The sequence below is a fragment of the Helianthus annuus genome, chromosome 6, assembly GCF_002127325.2.
Source record: "Helianthus annuus cultivar XRQ/B chromosome 6, HanXRQr2.0-SUNRISE, whole genome shotgun sequence".
NCBI classification, from domain to species: Eukaryota; Viridiplantae; Streptophyta; class Magnoliopsida; order Asterales; family Asteraceae; genus Helianthus; species Helianthus annuus.
In genome coordinates this window covers 55,215,557-55,231,282 of record NC_035438.2, presented here as the reverse complement: position 1 = coordinate 55,231,282, position 15,726 = coordinate 55,215,557, and the positions used below count along the sequence as shown (strand labels likewise).

At 35.0% G+C, this 15,726-nt stretch overlaps 1 long non-coding RNA gene across 11 annotated transcripts; it reads left to right on the top strand.

Moving 5' to 3' along the window:
* The first annotated feature begins 3,119 nt into the window (after positions 1 to 3,119).
* On the top strand, positions 3,120 to 9,319 carry LOC110865549. Of its 11 annotated transcripts, XR_004861362.1 has the most exons (13): positions 3,120 to 3,289; positions 3,380 to 3,439; positions 3,724 to 3,775; positions 3,865 to 4,088; positions 4,312 to 4,415; positions 4,668 to 4,712; positions 4,854 to 4,924; positions 5,040 to 5,677; positions 5,784 to 6,583; positions 6,965 to 7,031; positions 7,289 to 7,603; positions 8,139 to 8,481; positions 8,987 to 9,319. It is a non-coding gene; the product is annotated as an uncharacterized LOC110865549 (long non-coding RNA). The 11 variants fall into 11 exon arrangements; XR_004861358.1 differs by having other exon boundaries at positions 5,784 to 5,882; positions 6,436 to 7,031; positions 7,289 to 8,481; XR_002550795.2 differs by having other exon boundaries at positions 5,784 to 7,031; positions 7,289 to 7,470; positions 8,342 to 8,481.
* Positions 9,320 to 15,726: the final 6,407 nt, after the last annotated feature.

Here is a 15,726-nt window from a genome sequence, read left to right as displayed (position 1 = left end):
TTTAGGTTTTGATCCAATCGCAATACGATTGAGTTAAATCGGATACATCAAAACGCGTGTTTTCATATCGATAACGCATCATATAACCGTTCGAGTAATCAATTCTGTGTTTGCAATGTATCCACACTGGAACGCGCGCGTTCGAATTACTAGTTGAAATCTGAATTACTAATATAGTTTTTCCTAGTTTGTTTTAATTAAAAATAAGTATTTAAATAGTATGTTTGATATTATAACTGAAAAAGTCAAAAAAGGTAAAGGGGGTTAAGAGTTGCTGAGATTGGATGAACAGATAGATATTGGTCCAACAAATTGCAAGGTTTGATTGAAGCGAAAGTCAAAGCTACCCTTGACCAAACAGCAACCATAATCTTGATTCTGGAATGAAAACGATCATCAAACTACAAATTAACAAATAAAAATAAAAAATCTTGTAAATTAAGTGAGTGGAGACAAATATTATCCATATTCTTTCTTTTCTTTTCTTTTTATTTATATTTGAGTGAATCATCATAAAATTTCTCTTACCAAATATGTTCAGTCGAGGAGTTTTCATTTTATACATAAGTAAAGTGAATCATCATAAAATTTCTCTTACCAAATATGTTTAGTCGAGGATTTTTCATTTTATACATAACTAAAGCGTCTAATAGGATAAATGATATTTGAGGTTAAAAATCTTGATAACTCAACATCTCTTATGCCCAATAAAGAATTAAACAGAAAAAATCATCCCACGTTTATTTAGGACTCATCATACTCATAAAGATTTGCCCCACCATCCTAAACAGTATACGAGTGACTTTTATACCCAATAAGTGGCGGACCTACACTATAGAGTGGGGGTGGTTAGGGCTGTTCACGAGCTGAACCGAACCGAGTGTTTTTTCAACCGAGCCAAAGTCGAGCGAGCGTCTTTCGATCCAAGCATTTTTTCAAACGAACGTCAAACGAGTATCGAGTGTCACAGAACAAAAAAGGAAAGTGACGATGGGGGTACTAGTTATCAGAATAAAGTGCAGTTTCTGTCCCTGAGGCTGCGTCCAAATAGAATACAAGTAAAAAATTAACAAATAACAAGGAATACAAAAACACCCAACTAGTTCTATGGAGATTAACTGAGGAGGAAGATAATAAGTTGACGGATTGAAACGTACCTTGTTCTATCGGAAGTTTCAAATTGAATGAACTAATGGAAGCAAAACCCTAGCTAGTTGGCGTCTTGGTGAGTGGCGATGGAGAAACCAAATAATGATAGCCAATTGGGGGGGGGGGGTTAAGTAGGATCTTGTACTTCTGAATCGAATGGCGGGCAGAGACTTGAGTATTGATCGACGCTTCACATTTCAGTATTTGAAACTTTAACTCAATTACTCAAATTGACATTTAAGTATTGGACTTTAATTTTAATTACTTAGTGATCTCCATTTGGATCTTGAACCAAACATTGTTAATGATTGACTCTAGTCACTTCATTAAAAATGATATAAATATTAAAAAATAAATCGAGCCAACCGAGCCAAACCGAACTGAGCAGACCTTTGCTCGTGCTCGGTTTGCTTACAAACCGAACCGAACCGATCTGAACCGAACGTTTTTTCAATCGAGCTGAATCTAACGAGTAAAATCCGAGCATTTTTCGAGCGAGCTCGAACGAGCGTCAAGCGCCAAGCAATTTGAACAACCCTAGGGGTGGCTACCCCAGTGTAACTTTTAGGCAAAAAATCCCGATCGCCCCCTTAAACGTTCGGTTAAGCCCTCCGATTCCCTCCCCCACTCCCTCAAAAAAAAAAAAAAAAAAAAAAAAAATCTGGGGTCCGCCACTCTACCTAATATCCTCTAATATCTTTCGATAATGTCCGTTTTACCCACTAGGACTCATGACTTTATTTTTTTTAATCAAATGGAGACTCCTGACTCCCCACATTGTTGAAAGAGTGTTGTGTGTGGGTTATGAGTACATTACTAGAACGTCCGCATATAATTTCGGTAATTGAAGACATGAATGACTCAAATTTTTACTCGGAGAAACGGTTCAACATCAAGCTAGGATTTTCTTTTTCATCTCTACCCAAGCCTTGAACTCGAAGATTATCTAATATGTTAAACTATAGTTTTAACAAGAAGTGGTAATTTCTAACGCGATTCAATAGAAAATAAGCAGGCTATGGATTGGCATATATAACCCGCTTAATAAATGAGTTGAGTTTGGTTTTATTTAAGCGGGTCGTGTTTGGGTTGACATGTTTGACCTTCTTAATTGAACATGTCGACCTTCTAACCCATTTAACCCACTTTTACATCCCACCAACTAGCTAAACACATTTACAACTTGATTATAATCCACCAACCCATTAGACACGCCTAGATATACGGGTTAAACGAGTCATGATTGGGTTACAAGATTTAAGTGTGTGCGAGTTTGGGTTGATATTTTATACGAATAAAAATATGGGTCGTATTCAAATTGAACAAATCAATCCACCAAGGCGCCAAGCCTACATGATTAATACGCGTACTTAATATACCTCTATAGATTTAGGTGGCATCTGAATTTTTTAAATAATAATAAAAATAATAATATAATGAAATTAATACTAATATAAAAACAAAAGTAATATTCGTAAAGATGATAGTCTAAAATAATATGAATCATATGATTACAACGATAAGATCAAACCGAATGTAATGGATTTAAGGTGTATTAGTGACATGGATGATGAGTTTAAGGAGAGAGTAGAAAAAGTCATTGGCTAAATGCATGTATTTATTGATAGAGAATGAGGTTTATAAATAGTGAGGTATTAACTGAAGAAAGAAAAGAGGAAAGAAAATGAATACTCGAGTGATGTGGCAAAATAATTTGCAAGGATATTAATTTTGCGTTGGTGATGGTTAAACAACATGGATGTTTTTTTTTTTTTTTTTCAAAAATTCACATTCTATTTGGTAATATCAATACCTAGTGCAGGTCTATACACAATTATCTATACAACCTAATAAAAGCCTTAATTAGGGGACACATGTCCACAATCTAGAGGTTCTATTTCTCATTTTCCCGCCAAAATTAGCATCCTTGATTTTCCCTATGATGAACGCACGCGGGATCCATTTACAATCTTTCGGGTCGAATTATTACAGCGTATATATAAACACACAAGAAACTAGGGTTTCTCTTCTTTGATTCTTATTCTTCTTCCCTTATTCAATCCAGCCTCCATCTTTCTATACACGCTAATCCTTACCCACTCCATTTCTCATATGAAAACCCTAAAATTAATGGTTGAAGGTTTGCTCTTCATTCTATTTTCATATTTCAAGTGTTGCTTCTGACCTAATTCATTATTCTAATCAAGATTTATTTGTGTCCTTAATAAAGTCGCAAATCGAATGGGTATAACCATCTCTTTCTCTGAATCATGTGTATCAATCAATTCTGGTAAGTCTTTACTATTCAGTTAGTTTCGATTTATCAAGTTTAGTCGTGTGCGAGCCAAATCTCTTTGGTTTCGTTGATATTAGGTTTTGTATTGTGATTCATTTGATTTGATTATCTTCTATGACCTCTTTTATTTCAAGTTTCGAATATGAGATCTTGAATCAATCTTCATGGAAACCCTAAAATTGTTTTTCGCGCTTACTGATCTAATGTTTCATGAGTATTAAAAGTTGAATTTACATTACCATATTGATTTATTACTAACTAAATTGTTTTATTTACAGATTTGTGATGCCATGACTAACAGAGGTTTTAGATCATTGTTAGAGTTGACCAGTTACGATATATAACCCATTTCATACAAGCTTTCTAATTAAACTCTCATTTCTACTACTAATCTTATCATATCGCTGATTCCTCTGCAGCTCCTCCACCGTGGTCAATTGATCTGCACCGTTTTCTTCCACATAATATTAGGGTTTATAATTTTTAAGTTCACAGTAACATTCAGCTAAAAATGAGCAAAAGCCGAGAAAGTGAAAGTTACTCTAAAGAATGGTGTGGCAAGAGTAAAAGGGTTCACAAAGAAAAGGTCAAAAGTGGAGAAAGAGGAGTTGGCTGTTGTTGAAGATCTCAAACTGAAAGAGAGGTTAATAAAAAAATAAATTATGGCATGTACTGGTGGAAAAATAAGTTATAAGTTGAATGGGTCAGACTCTTTAAAGAAGCTTAATTTTGTTATTAACCCTGGGTAAATTAGGCGTCTTATCTTAGGGTAAATTATAGTGGTTACTTCATTCACATTTTAGAGTTTTGTTTTACTATTTGTGAATCAGGATACTAACATAGTTGTTACTTGATAAACTTTTTAGGTTGACAAGTCGTTACAAAGGGTGGAAGAAGAAGCTCAGCGAATATATAAAGACGAGCATGGTGTGCTTCTTGATGATGAAGCAGCTTCAACTAGAGATGCAATGTAAGTATCTAAAAAACAAACAACTTTTATAAAAGAGAACACTGAGAAATTTATAACAGTTGAAACAAAAAGGAATCAACAGCTCACCTATTGAATTTCTTTTTATCGAACATGAACTGTTAGGTTTTTTAAGTATATGAAGTGGGAACAATAGTTAGACTTTGTTAGAAATCTAAATACATGTGTGTGTTTTACAGAACCAAACTGTATGAACTCACTACTGAATTTCCTATTTTCCCCTCTAATTTCTAGGTATGAGCAGGTTGATCTCTAATTCAGAAACTTAATGCCAATCAGGTGATCTTCTATTGAGGTTTTAATTTAGCCAAACCTTTGGGACGAAAATGGAATTTTACTCTTGGTTTTTTTATTTCCAATGTTTAATATGAGCACCTGACATTTGAAACGATGTCTCGGTTATCACGACATCCGCTGCAGATGGGTTGCCATAAGGATGGATTAAAGAAACCAGAACTAAGATATATGCAACCCACAAAAGAAATAATCTGGTACTTTCGTTTTCTTTTTCATTTTTTATGTGTGGGGAATTTTAAAACCCAGTATTTACTTTTTAGTGACCTACTTTTTTCTATTTTTGCAAATTTATCGTTGTGTGTCATGCAGTTCTATACAGACCCTGAGACTGGATACATCTTTCGGTCCAAAGCTGATGCTCTGCGTTATATAGAGACCAGAGATGTGAACTCATGTGGTATTAGACCAAAAGTTAAGGATAAAGATGGAAAGGAAGCTGTAAGTCCTTAAGATTTGCAGTTTTTAGGCATCGTTATGGAATTACCAAACTGTCATATTGACTTTAGTTGACCTGAATGTTTTTTCTTGACATTATGTATATACAAACAATGCACAAAAACCCACTACTGGAGATGACGTGGCGACTGAAGTTCCTGAAGAGAATCACACCCCTGATCCAAAAACCGCTATTGACATAAACCACAGGGTGACAAAGAATAGCAGTCCCGCGACTGATTCGCCATCTCGATCTTCAAAAAGGCAAAAAGGGAAAGATTACGAGACTGCCCCTACAAGCGGTGTTCCCGCTGAGAAGCAGGAAACATGGGTAAATTTGGAAAAACAACCTGATGATGGCAATCTAACTTTTAACATTCCAGAAGATGATAACTGGACAGACCAATGCATTGACTTTGCGGTGAAAACACTTACAGTCGAAATCATGTTTAATGGTCAACCAGTGGAGACAACAAGTGTGAAGGACACTCCTCCAGCAAAGGTGAACTGAGGTATGATGTTCAGTGGGATTCTCAGCGGTTAGTATGGTAATTTGACTTTAATATGATTATTATTATCGTATTTGGGTTGATGTTGGTATGTATGCGTCATATTTAGGGTGGAGAACTTGAAGCAACTAATGGTATGTTCCCACAGGATGTTGTTGCTCGGGTCCTTAACAATCAACTAATCTCATTAGTGTGGATCGATGAAAGGGTTGGTGTGCTCCTGGTTTTATACACTTTCTCTAATTAACCTTGGTTGAAAATAACCATGTCAAAGTTAAAATCAATCTCAGGTCAAAGTTTATCTAATAATTGCCAGTTTCAACCTGAACACAAGAGGCAAATTGGATGGTTTGGGTAATGAGTCACAATGGGTAAAAGTTGTTTTACTTGGTTGAAAGTCAAAATGATCAAAGTCAAAATTAAAACTTATCCAACAATTATTTGTTTCAACCTAAACACAAGTGGCTAAATGGACAGGTTATGTAATGGGTCAAAACGGGTAATCGTTTAAATTATTTTACTCCGCAACATAAAAAACTGTTCGTGTAAGTTCAGTCTTCGCAAGAGTTGTATTTTTAAGTTCGTTTTGTTTATATATATCTTAGTAATCTCCGTAAGAGATGATGTCAGTGAGTGCATGGTGAGAAAAGAACTACGAACCCCCCCTCCCCATTAATATATAACTGACATTATTGTTATTATCATTGGACAAATATTTTGATTTTACCCGTTTAACCGTATGTTTGAATATGTTGTTGCAGCTACACAATGTGTTCTTTGGACTTGCATATGTCGTGTACTGTCATCAAGTAATAAAGCTTTCTTAAATTGGTGTTGAACATACGCCGCAAAGCAGTTTGGTAATTTGGTCAAAAGGGGTTTAGAAAGTGGTTAAGTGGGTGATTTTTGGTACGGGTTGACACAATTTGTATTATAATCATAGTAATTGTCCATGACAACCCGTTAGATTTTTTGACCCGAGTAGTATGTAGAATCTTGAATCTTGATTCTGTTTGGCAAATGAAATGGGCCAGGTAGGGCTAGGTAACGATTCACATGTTTGGGTGGAAACACATTCTGGCCAAAATGGGGTTAGGTCGAAGTGGGCTGTATTAATGAAGTATCAGTTTTGTTTGGGTCAAAATGGGTTCCAATATTATTATTTAGGTGTTGTTGTATGAGAGACTATATGTTTGTTGACCCGCTGTCATCCTGTAGTCAATTCATGTTAGATTATATAAATTACTACAAAGTAAGTCGACATCATGTATGATATGGTTGATTTCATAGGTTTCATGAAGTGCACATCAACATGGCTGCACGTACCGATAAAAGACTCTTTGTTCCTATCATAAGGGTTAGTCGCCACACCTTTGGTTGCTATCTATATAATTTTTAGTTGATAAAATGGGCTGGCTAAGCATTTTTTTAGGACGGCTTGGGTTGACTCAAAACACATTTTGTTAAAAAAAGAATTAAATTTTGTATTAAATAGTTGGCGTGTTTTGTTAAACCAGCTGATTATTAGGTCTGAATGCTTCCCGCCTTTTTGTTAAATTATTAGCATCGTTTTCAAGCATGATTCAATACATCAAATTCTTTTCTTTTTTGTAGGGGTGTTTCAGATCTAGGGGATCCATCCCAGGCCGACATTCTAGCAGTGGATTTGGTGAGTAGATGAATAAGTTCACTTTGTATCAAGTAGAGCCATGCCAACAATCTTGACCCAAAGCTGATAATCTAAGTTGAAATGGCCTGAAAAATATTGAATTTGGGTTGGAATAGGCAAGCAAAAAGTAAGTTAAATTCTTGACGGTTAAATTCCGCATTTATAGTCTAATGGTTCAAGTGCGGTATAATTGGCGACATCGCGTCGACGTTGAGACATGGCCTCCATTCATGGCGATTTTTATTGTTTCGTCTAGCAACGTACATTTCCTTCTTTGATCTTTGGTCTTTTCTTTGTTTTTTCATTGCAACAGTAATTTTATGTGATCGTGATTCTGATTTTGTTTTCTATAAGCTTTGTATTGATTTAGGGGACATGGAGTGGTCTGTGTGAATCGATTTCATTTTTCTATGGATTATCAATCCCATATTCAACATTTTATGATGTGTTAAGGCGGACCAAAATTATGTCAAAGGAATCAGTCAATGACCTTAAAGACCGAACTTGAAAAATATACACGAACCTGAACACGACCCGAATATTCACTTGGTGCCTCGAGCACGACCCGTTCACCCCGAGTTTTATTGTATTATTAATTTTTTTTTCCAAAAATTAATATATTAAAATTAAAATAATTATTTTAGATTATGAGGGGTTCTCCCATTTTGTCGAGATAAAAAAAAGTGTCTGCTTTTCGCTTTGATTAATTTGTTTTATTTTAGATTATATTTTTGTGTCATTTAGTTTTATAGACATTATAAGGATATATTAATGTGAGGTTCAAAAATGGTCCAGTTAACTTGAAAATCAAGTTGCAACAGTAACATTACGGGAGAAACAAAAGGCAATTGCTATCAAAGATTCAAGGGGTAGTTATTAACATGGCCTTTGTTGCATGTTAGCCACCAACCAGACACAAGCAGCCCCCATATGACCTTTTAGTTATAGTTCAATTGATGGTAACCTGGTACTAATTGTTTGTTGGCCTTGCTGGCTAGAGAGTGTGCTCGAGCCGAGTCATGTGAAAAAAAAGAGCTAGGAATGCTATGTTGTTTTTCCACAGTATACTACTTGAAAGAGTGCAAACAATACAAGTCGGATGGGTTGGCTAACGTGTCAACTGTCAACACGAGTTCAGGTAAAAATTATATATTTTTTCGGACGGGTCAGATTTAGTTGACCCGATTCACTATTTGTTTGTTTTTTCCTTAAGTAACTAACATGTGAACTCTGATCGCAAACACCATGGATGAGTCTGTTTTAGGTTTAACATTGATTGATCAAAATTAACACTTATACTATCTCATAAGTTTCTAAATAACACAATTAGGCTTTAATGTAGTTTGTAGCAAAAATCACTATTAGCAATTACATATCAGGTCAAAACAGTAATCGTTTTAAAAGGTTTAGATTATTATATGAATCATCCGTATCATTCTATATGTATTCTTGGTTATTTATCTATTAAAAGGAAAGTTGGTGCATTAATATGTAAATGTATAATACCCCCCTCAATTCATGGTTGCAATGTAATATTAAAGCGCTTCTTTTTTTTGTGAAGTGATATCATAATATGTTCAACTGAATTTATTTGATTTACCCAAAACCGAATTCATTAGCTTTACCCTGCTACTTTGTGTTAGGTACCCATGAAGAGGATTCTTTTCCCTGCAATGGGCTGCTGTGTTGAGGCTAATACTGCACAACCTCCACCACTTCCCCTTCTTAAAGAAAACTCAGTTTGGTGGTTTGAAAGATGAAGACCACATACCACATATTTACGAACCTTTATGGTATACATGACACATTTCTCAAAAGGGCCATGAAGCGTGGTGATTTGTATAGAACTAAGGATTTAGTGATCAAGAGTTCCGATTGGATTTCTTGCTATATAAGTGATAGAACTAAGGTACATATTATTATAAAAAGTCATTTGCGGAGCACACATGCAATAAGCTAAAAGTCAACTAACCTAACTGTTCTAGCAGCATCATAAGGCGAATTTGTTATCTACTCTTTATGTTTCAAGACTAAGAGGTTGTTTGGTAGCATCTGAATGACATTAAGAGGTTACCTTTTAATGAAATCATTTAAGAGTTTAACAAAGATAATGTAGAAGAATGTGACATGTGATGGTTTACCATTCAGATGTTACCTCTTATCCACTCAGACATAAGGTTACCTCTTATTCATTCAGACATAAGGGCCACAAATGATTTCATTAAGAGACAACCTCTGAATGGATTAAGAGGCTACCAAACAGCCCCTAAGTATAAACGTAATTTTTTTTTCAAACAATAGAAAACATATCATTTCTCAATACCGCGAAATTCACGGGTATTAGCACTAGTATTATATACACACATATTTTCTAATGTCGGTGCAACGAACTATGTTTACTGTACATTCTTTACAAGTGAACAAGTATAGGGTGCAAGGGTTTATATGCAACTTTTAAATCAAATTATTTTCCTTTTTTATTATTAGTTACTATAGGGGTGGGGGTGGGGGAGGGATCTTAGTTGTCAAGGGGGGTTTGGCTTCATGTGTATATTTTACTGAAATTTCTGAAAAATTATATGTATCGAGTCACCCGCCCCTTCCTATTTGTTTCTTTAAACCCCTCCCCTTTTACTTAAAAGTTCAAGATCTGTCACTGGTTGTTGCCAACATCGAATACGACAAAATCCTCACTCAACTTTTCTCTTATTTACACATGCCCTAAGCAAACGGAAAATGGAACAAAAGTCACTGGATTTCACCACCGATTGACTGAAAGAACCATATGCGCAGGAGTTAAGCTACCTATTCATTTTTAGTTGTTTCGAGATTTCTCTAATTTTGTAAAACAATGGATTTCATATTAACAATGCCAGATTTCAAGAATCATCATCATCATCATACTCAGTAAATCACACCAATAGCAAAGCGAAGGTAGGGTCTGAGGAGGGTAAGATGTAGACAGCCTTATCTCTATCTTGTAGGAATAGAGAGGTTGCTTCAAGTGAGACCCCGATTAGTGCATGTACCGAAAATTGTAAATCTGATTAATGAATGTGTCACCTGCTTCGACAAATACCCCAAAACGCAAGTTTATTGTTTATAACATGGTGGGGGTCGCTTAGAAGTGTAAATTTTACCGAAAATTTCTAGAAAATTATATATATTGAGCCCCCTCCCCCCCCCCCCCCAAATTACAAGTTCAAGATCTGCCACTACTTGCTGCCGACATCAAATACCATAAAATCTTCACTCAACTTTTCTCTTCTTTACATATGCCATCTGCAAACGGAAAATGCCACAAAAAAGTCATCGAATTTCACCACCTACCGACTGAAAGAACCATACACATAGGAGTTAGATTATCTATTCATTTTTAGTTGTTTCTAGATTTCTCTGAAAATTTCATATTGACAATGCCAAATTTCAAGAATAAAAAGTGCTAACATTGTAAATCTGATTAATGAATGTGTCGCGTGCTTCAAAAAATACCCCCAAATGCAAGTTTATTGTTTATGATATGGATGTGCGTAGTAGACATAAATTCAAGTACATTCATATAGTTATCAACGGCCCCTTTAACGGATATATTTGTGATGGCGTTACGTTTTTTCACTGTTTTATACAGCTGTCGTAACGCGATCTTATGTTCGTAAAACTAGTTGGTGATGATTACAACATATCAATATAATATAATTTATTCATAAGCATCTTTCTAGTCACGTTGATAGATTAATTTATATTCCATGTAAAAAGGTTTAATTTTATAAAATAGTGTTTGATATTTTATTTTGAGTAAACTGTCATTTTGGTCCCTGAGGTTTGGTCATTTTTGCTACTTTAGTCTAAAATTTAAACCTTTTGCACCTGGGTCCCTGTGGTTTCAGTTTTATTGCCATTTTGGTCCAAAAGTGAAATCAGATCAAATTTGTCTTATAAAATCCTGCTATTTTGTCTTTTTCCTCAGGGGCAAAATAGTCATTTTAATTTTCTTACTTAAAATAATCAATTTATATAAAGGACTCTATTATGATCTCATCTTCTTCAACAAGAACACCCAAAACCCTAACCCTAATTCATTTCAAATTACAGTTCCACAAGAAAATAGAGCTCACCCCACCATCTAAGCCTCCTGATTCCCCTCATCTCCCAAACCCGGCTAAATCTCCTCATCTTGAAACCTCCAGTCGCACTCAAAACCCTGATAACTCGTCAAACCCTTTGCAAAACAATGATACACTTGAAATTGGATCCAATCAGCAATCGAAATCCAACAATCGAATGGTTGTTAACCTCAATATGGAGGATTTCAACTTGAATTTGGGGGAAGATACCTTTGCCCTGCACAAATCGGACCATGAACTGGCCAGCTCCAACTTCGTCGCGGTCCTTGGGTCCTGGGTGAAACGTATGTCTAAAGGAAACCAACAATCTGAGGGCTTGTATGTGACGAAAGAAGGAAAAGGAACTCAGCGATTAATTCAGGGAATGGATTCCCCTGTTCTACATCCTCAGACGCAAACCCAGGTAATATGCCGAATCCCAATTCTGAGTACCGTGATAACTCCTTGTTGTTGACTGTCCAACCCACGAGTAGTCTGAATCCTGGTGAAAATCTTAGTTCCAATTTTGTTACACCCTAACACGCTTTAACTGAAAAGACGCAGCGGAAAATACATGCCATAAAATTTCTTTCATAATGAACGTCTTAACTTACTTGAGGTTCATTTTAAGGTGACACATTTACAATGAATACATCAATTGAACTCATTTACGAAATAGAAACATAAACTATGTTTACTAAATTAGTTATTCAAACATTCCCGTACAATCTAACTTGTGACTCGGTCTTCGATCTCCACACCTCAGTGATCCTCCGAGACTCGTACAACCTACACTTACCATACAAAATTCAAACGTTAGTACACATTATGAACGTAGCAAGATTCATACACTTTTACTTTCTATTCCGTTATTCCTTTGCACTTAGGCATTTCCGTCTGAGTATCCATTTCCCGGTGAGACTTCAATATTGTACCTGCATTATTCTTCATTCTCAAGGTACACTATTATTAGCATCAATACTCAATCGTATTGAAAACATATGAGCATACTAATTACCTACTGGCATACGGTTATACATGCATACTGGCATCCACATATATATACGTTCACACCTACACTCGTATGCATCTCCACACTTAAATACATAATACTTACGCCCATACATATCTACTCGCGTACGCACCTACACCATTACCTACATATATACCTACCTACATACTTATTGGGTATATATATATAATTTTGAAAAAATACATACAAAAATCCCATTCCGATTAATCCCTAGGCTGTACCTCACCGCCCGACTAGCGCCTAGCGCCTTCTACAACATTGCTCATAACAAAACATAACTTTACACGTGCATACATTCACTAGTGAAATACATACATACATACATACATACATACATACATACATACATACATACATACATACATACATACATACATACATACATACATACATACATACATACATACATACATACATACATACATACATACATACATACATACATACATACATACATACATACATACATACATACATACATACATACATACATACATACATACATACATACATACATACATACATACATACATACATACATACATACATACATACATACATACATACATACATACATACATACATACATACATACATACATACATACATACATACATACATACATACATACATACATACATACATACATACATACATACATACATACATACATACATACATACATACATACATACATACATACATACATACATACATTACATACATACATACATACATACATACATACATACATACATACATACATACATACATTACATACTACATACATACATACATACATACATACATACATACATACATACATACATACATACATACATACATACATACATTACATACATACATACATTACATACATACATACATACATACATACATACATACATACATACATACATACATACATACATACATACATACATACATACATACATACATACATACATACATACATACATACATACATACATACATACATACATACATACATACATACATACATACATACATACATACATACATACATACATACATACATACATACATACATACATACATACATACATACATACATACATACATACATACATACCCAGGTACTTAATTCATTACCCCGGATACTCGCTTACATACCCCGTTCTTATTCGCACATCTTAAACGCTTACAAAATATCTATCGGGTATGTTTCGGATCTTAAAAATGAGTTTCATACTCATCCGTAACTTACCAAGCCATTTGGTAGGGTTAAGGAACATTATAAAAAATTAACGAGGCTTGGAATGGGTTCACGAGGTTCGAATTCGAAGAAAAACAAAGAAATTACATAGACAATACTTTTACACCTGACCTCCACCGTAAGCTACGGTGGCTACCGTAGCTTACGGTGGCCCCAAAAGCTTACGGTAGAAATAGTCTGCCTTACGGCAGAATTAAATGTCCAGCACCCACCGTAGCTTACGGTGGGCACCGTAAGCTACGGTGATGCCCAGTTCAGCCTTTGCTTTTAATACTAAAACTTGCATAACTTACTCGTTTTTGATCCGTTTTACCCGATTCTTTTTCCTACGCGACCGTAATTTAATTCTCCATCACATGGAGTGAAAATCCAATATTTGGACTACCTAAATTTATGACTCTTATGCCTTCGGCTTACTTCCCTTTTACCAAATTTTGACCCTTTCATGCATATCTCAACATAACTTGTTTCTAATTGTCCGTAAAAGCTTTCCCTGCATTTTAGACTAAGAATCCTTGCCCCGGGTCCGTAATCTTTACGAATTTCATTACCGCTACCTTACTTATACATAATTATTCGACTCGTTTAAACCCATCAATTTACCTTAATACTTTCATCATTACATAACCTTACATAATTATCCCCACAATCATGAACATGAAAATTCTACATGCATACTAAGAAGTGAGTCGGAAGTCACTTACCTTGTGCATCCGTGTTCGTGACCGCTTTCCTTGCCTTATCTTGACCCGTTAGCCTTCCATGCTTAGTCCACGCTTGTGTGTTTCCTATTCTTTCATGTCGTCATGCATGACAATGTTAGTATTCATGCTCATTCATATTAACACACATTTTCCAACTCTTATCTATATTGACTTTCACTAACACGCATACGACATGATTTGTCAACCACATTGTTCAATATCTTCGAGTTCTAAATTCATTACCACACATAACACATAATCAATTCTCACATACTTATACTTTCATAATTCTACATTTGACAACCTCTTCCTATAAGAATCAACTTAACATAATCGTAACATCATCCTTTGCTAGTGAGGTCATATGCTATATATATATTTAGTACATGTTCACTTTTGACCGTAATTAAGGGATTAGTAGACCACATAGCAAACCTTACCCGTTCGAACACAATGTACAAGCTCCTAATGCATAATTTGACCAACATATACCTTCAACCCGAATTCATATACAAGTTCCATCTAAAGCACATTTTTTTTTCAAGTTAGTAACTACTACTTTCACCACAATCGCTTTCTATACATGTAAACTTACAACTTGCATACAATTTCACTTTCTACTTCACCTAGTCATTTTGTCAAATACTTGGCATGCGTACTAACATTTAAGCACATTGTACAAGCAATTTAAGCATATTCTCCCCATATTCACCTCATGAATCCTTTCATTCAAACAAGATTACATTATCACCTACATCATATTACTATCAAAACCTAATACATAACACATGCATCAACATAATCAAAATCATCACTAAACACATGTTTGATTCTAAACATCATTAACATAAGTAAATCATCAATTTACATCACATTATCTAAAACCCACTCTACTACTACATTATTAATCACTTACTAGTGATCTAAACTTAAGTTCTTCATAATATCATCATGCCTTTGGCGTATGTACTACCTCCTAAACATAAAGTACAACTAGTTCATGCATAATCTCCTAATCTCATACACAATTCATCAAATTCCACTTCCTAATCAACACGAATCATTCATGCATAAACATCAAACATACTAGTATTACATTTCTTTTAATTTCTCTAACAAGAACTCATCATGCAAATCAAAATACATCAATATTAAGCAAAATTGGACATGGATAATTCACCCATGTCATCATCTTCATCATAACAGATGGGTTTCATCCAAAAACATCGAATTAACCTAAATCATGCATAACCCATGTCCAATATGATGATTCTAACACACACCC